The following is a 5,480-nucleotide window of genomic DNA, read 5'->3' on the forward strand; positions in this document are numbered from 1 at the left end:
TTAGACTGAGAAAATATTTTTCAAAATAGCCACTTACCAAATCACCATCTAATGTTGACAACAAGTAAGCATCTGCAGCAGCTATCCCTTCATGCATTTATCTATTTGTAAGGACAAAACATGGATTGGATCATGGGTTTTGCAAAGTGAAATTCTAGCAAATCTGCAATCAGTATATACATATAAGTAAGAAATCAATGAAATTAACACTTCTAAAACATAAGAATAATGGTAGACATATAGGAACACATTTTAACATCTCGTACAAGCCTGTTGATTTATAAAGAATGATTAGTCGAGTATGTGTTGTTCTAAACAGTTATATTGTGTTGAGTGGTATTTTTTTTTACAGAAGAAAAGGACAATGTACGTCCGCCTACTCCTCCCTGGGGATCTACCAGCTCCACCAGATGCTCTTGCGCTGGCTGGTAAGCACGTCCCTGCTCTCACTGATCATCCTCACAATCTTCCTCTGCACCCATATCATCGACACGAGCATGTTGCGCTGAGTGTTGTCTTTCTTCGGTTTGATCTCCTGCACAGGGAAAGAATACCACAACTGATCAGTGTACACCAAGCCAGCATTCAAAAAACAAAATGAAATAAAGAACTTATCCAACAACTCCAGTGCATGCTGGCATACATACCCTGAGCTTTTGAAGTCATGCTTATATGAAGCCTCCTCCCTCCTCCGTCCCCAATTTTGCCATGAGGCCAATGATCCATCAAGCCGCCTCACTGTAATCAGAAGCAGTACTTTTAGTTGCAAGAGAAGAAGTATCTACAACATAGGAAAGGAAGAATTGAACTTTATCAAAATAATAACAAGGAAGGCAACAAACAAAAGATATGGTTAAAAGCCAAATATGTCCAAGTAGGCAGCTCTGTCCTCTATGAAAAAACAAGTCAGACCTGGATATATCCAATTTTAATATATCTAAGAGCCAAACAGACAAAATGAAACATCATTTTTTCCTTGTTACTATCAACGCTGCATATTCATACATTTTCCACCGTCATGTAGGCATCACTAATACGTAACACATGAGAGAGGATGATCCTCGAATCCGATCTGATCACCAACTGTAAAAAATAAATGACCAGATAAGCATCGCATTCATACAATTAATCCATCAAACTTTAATTAGTACGTAGGAGACATGTGGTCACCACAATCTTAGCATATACATGCGCAGATAAGTTATAAAAAGTTTCTTGTTATGTTATGTTAAATCAAGGAAACCAGAAAGAAACATTTCTGGATGAAGTAATCTACTACCACTATAAAAGAAAGAGAGGGCGGAGAATCAGATCATCCTATCCATCGAAACCTGCAATCTGATGGTCTACATCCCTCCAGCATACTAAACGTGTTTTACGCTTTAATTACCCACCATGCCATCTACTACCACTATAAAAGAAAGAGAGGGGCAGATCCAAACAATCTAACCCATTCATTTACGAGATCTAATGGCTCCTAATTCTCCCGTGTTTAACGCTACAAGCCACGCATTAACCCAATAACTGATCCATCGATCGCTAATTAAGCCAGGCGTTCGAAAAAGAAAAGAAAAACTGCTAACGCAGGCACGCACGCCCCCTCCTGCTCCTCCTCCTCCCGTCGGCCTCCACAGCACGGCCCACGCACGCGTGCGTTTCGCAGCCCCCGTCCTCCCGCGACCCGCGCGGTTCGCCGCCGCCCCGCCGTACTCCGTGCCCCACGTGGTTCGCCGCCGCCCCGCCGCGCATGGTTCACCCCCGCCGCCGCCCCAGTTGCCGCGCGCGGTACGCCCCCGCCGCCGCCCCCGTTTCCGCGAGCGTGAGCAGACGAGCAGGCCCCCCGCTGGTCCTCCTCTGCTGCCCCCACCTCAGATGCACACTTCTCTGGAAGTGCAGGCAGCCAGCAGCGAAGGCGATCTGCTAGGCATTTCATCTCCAACCTCACGCAGTAGGCACTACCGCTCGATTCCATCATCAAGGTCAGCAACATCGTCGTCGTGCTTCAGTGAGTATCAATGGAGCTTCTCCACGGTGATGGTGTGGAAGGCGCGGATGCCCTGTCCGTTGGGCTCGGTTCGGGCGTCATTGACATGTAAGTAAACCGTCCTCCGGGACAGTTTGTTTTCCTACCCTTCAAGTGTTCCAGGAATTACCTCACAGGGAGGAGGTTATTTGTATTGCAGGTATGAGATGAGGAAACGTAGAAGGGAAGGTGATTTCTGCGGGAGGAGAAAGAGGCGATCCGGCTAACAAGTCGTATATTTGGGGTAGTGTGTAGGATCTTCACAGTTTCAAATACGGCTATTCCTGGCACCGCTATCTCTTGCGTGAATGTCCTCTTGGTTTCAATGTCGGTGCCTACATCAATGTTCTACCATGATGTTATCAGGTATTGCCCATTGGCTGGTTATGAACTACTATATCTGTTAGTAAATAGATGGCATATTAGATAGCGGGCAGTCTAAGTTTGGCTCATGACATACAAAAGAGCATTCAGATTGTTTCCTTTAGAAAAGAGGTCATTCAAATTTGTTAGGTAAAACTGTATCATCATTTTTTTCATGAAAATAATAGTTTTCTAATACCAGAATTTTTTGTCGTAATATTACTAACTCTGGGATCCTCTTTGTGTATTTGATTGGTCTCTGGTTAGATTCTGGGAGGCAAAATTTTGGTCTCTGTTAGATAGATAATTTACTACAGCGAATGTGTAGAGATTAGATGGTACTCACACAAGAACAAGTAGAAATACTTTCAATGCTCATTTGATCTACTTTTTTGCCTTATAATTAACATGTTTCCTTTTTCTGATATTTTTGTTCTTCAGTTTAAGCTCCTACCATGGTCAGTCATAAAGCATCAATATTTAGCTACAACATCTGTTGATGTTTGCAGCCAAACCAAGATTAAATTATGAACAACTGATATTTATAGCGAAGGTATGGTCAAAGATTGTATTCTTGATCCGAGGAACCGATGAGGGCGGATGGCTGAAAACTCTGGATTGAATCCATGTTTTTTTACTGGAGTTTTAATCCACTCGATGGATAAACTAAGTGCATACGTGTATATATTATATATGCATTCTTTTAAATGGTAATTTTGATATTTATTTTTCCAAACTAAGCTTGTATTTTTCTAGAAACGATAAAGTTCTTCATAAACCCATTGAAACATTCTCCAACAAAGCTCGTGAGGAGCATATGAGTTCCCTTTTAATACAGAGGCTCGAACTTATTGTATTCTGAATACATTTCCATCTATTCATTTTTCCCATATAAACACACAGTTGTGCACCATGCTGCATCATTCAACTATTCTTTACTAGTAAGCTTGCACGTGCAATGCACGTCTCAAGTGCAATCAAAACATTTGTTTAATACTCCTATTTACATAGGTTTCCACTTAATAGTGTTTGTTCTGGTAGAAGAAAACCAAATCTCATCTGCAAATGAAGAAGTTGCAATAGATTAAAGATGAATGTGTTATGTAACATTGTAGCTTATACCAATAAATCAATTATTAGCTATTTTGTGTTCTTATTATCCATGTGCTTCTACCCTTGATGCCTATTAGACTTCGGCCTAGATCCATGAATGCACTCACAAAGATTTTGTATTATAAATTCCCTAATCATTTTTTTATCAATATCCATGAACGTATTCATAGAGATCTTTATATTATAAGTTCTGTTGTCAAAATAGACAAATCTGTATAGCTCGAACTTATCTCCACAAACAGACATGTCTTGAAATTGCAATCTCCACCTGTAATTCATGTTGAACACTCTTATCTCTTCGTTTTTGTGTTTGGAGATTTTAGTTCATAAGCTAAGTTCAGTAGAAGGAGATATAACCATTTAGCTATAAATCAGTGCACTTCTCGACCCTTATAAATCAGTGAGCTTTGAAGCAGATGAGTTAGCTTGGAATTCCTACATTTGAGAGAGAGAAAAAATGGGAGTAAGACTGAGCTGAGGGGATGCTTCTTTTAAGTAACTGAGCAAGGCAGATGGTGAAGCATGTAGATACTGAATAAGACAGAGCAATATGGAATGTGGGCATTTTTGGAGGCAAGGGAAGCAATAGCATCAATCAGTGCAGACAATACAGATTGTTCGATGAACTTTGCCTCCTTTGACGTCTCTCCTACTTCAGTTTTAGCGAAGTGCTCACTTCCAGCAAGGTCAACCAACCACATGTGGCTTTTACTACTTTACCCAGTCACCAAATGCTCACTCCTGACAGTCACCAAGCCACAAGTTCCACAGTGAAGGTTTTTCTCTATTCAAGTTCACCCATATGCAAAGGTGCATACATTGAGTCATTGATCTCACGACGGCAAGATCTTAGCAAATACAAACTGTGAACAAAATAATTAGAATACGACCAATTAAATTAAAAACCCTCTAACAATAGAAGCATGTCAAAAATATATTCAGCAAAGGGAGGTCTTACTCTAACCGAAAAATGCACTGAATGTGGGAATACGAGGTCTTACTCTAACCGAAAAATCCTTCACTCCCACCTGCTTTACAAGGGTTTCATGCCACACTATAATGTTTGGACGAGGCACGGAGAAATAGGGGTTATGATGGAAGACGGCGAAGAAGAAGAGTACGATGACAACTATGTGCCCCCTGAATACGGTGATGCTGCAACGGGGGGAGCTGGTGAAGATCAAGAGGAACCAGACGATGTGCCCAATGATGCTGCCACGGGTGAAGCTGCTGAAGATCAAGAGGAACCAGACGATGTGCCCGATGATGATGATCTCCGCCGGATCATTGTCGATGCTAGGACGCAATGCATTAGTCAAAAGGAGAAGCTGAAGTTCGATCGCATGTTAGTGGATCACAAAAAAGGGTTATACCCCAATTGCGAAGATGACAACACAAAGCTCGGTACCGTACTGGAATTGCTGTAATGGAAGGCAGAGAATGCTGTGGCTGACAAAGGATTTGAGAACCTACTGAAAATATTGAAGAAGAAGCTTCCAAAGGATAACGAATTGCCCGACAGTACATACGCAGCAAAGAAGGTCGTATGCCCTCTAGGATTGGAGGTGGAGAAGATACATGCATGCCCTAGTGACCGCATCCTCTACCGCGGTGCATACAAGGATCTGAACGCATGCCCGGTATGCGGTGCATTGCGGTATAAGATCAGACGAGATGACCCTGGTGATGTTGACGGCGAGCCCCCCGGGAAGAGGGTTCCTGCGAAGGTGATGTGGTATGCTCCTATAATACCACGGTTGAAACGTCTGTTCAAAAACGAAGAGCATGCCAAGTTGATGCGATGGCACAGTGAGAACCGAAAAAAAGATGGGAAGTTGAGACAGCCGCTGACGGGTCGCAGTGGAGAAAAATCGAGAGAAAGTACTGGGATAAGTTTGCAAAGGACCCAAGGAATGTATGGTTTGCTTTAAGCGCGGATGGCATTAATCCTTTCGAGGAGCAGAGCAGCAATCACAGCACC

The 5,480-nt window shown here is 42.4% G+C and overlaps 1 long non-coding RNA gene across 1 annotated transcript; it reads right to left on the minus strand.

Annotated features, from left to right (window-relative positions):
- Nucleotides 1-435: 435 nt before the first annotated feature.
- LOC123131315 (uncharacterized) lies at nucleotides 436-1,109 on the minus strand. The gene is made up of 3 exons (XR_006464141.1): nucleotides 1,006-1,109; nucleotides 648-738; nucleotides 436-535 (listed from the first exon to the last, which is right to left on the minus strand). It is a non-coding gene; the product is annotated as an uncharacterized lncRNA (long non-coding RNA).
- Between the last annotated feature and the right edge of the window lie 4,371 nt (nucleotides 1,110-5,480).

The sequence above is a fragment of the Triticum aestivum genome, chromosome 6A (genome assembly GCF_018294505.1).
Source record: "Triticum aestivum cultivar Chinese Spring chromosome 6A, IWGSC CS RefSeq v2.1, whole genome shotgun sequence".
In the NCBI taxonomy this organism is placed as follows: Eukaryota; Viridiplantae; Streptophyta; class Magnoliopsida; order Poales; family Poaceae; genus Triticum; species Triticum aestivum.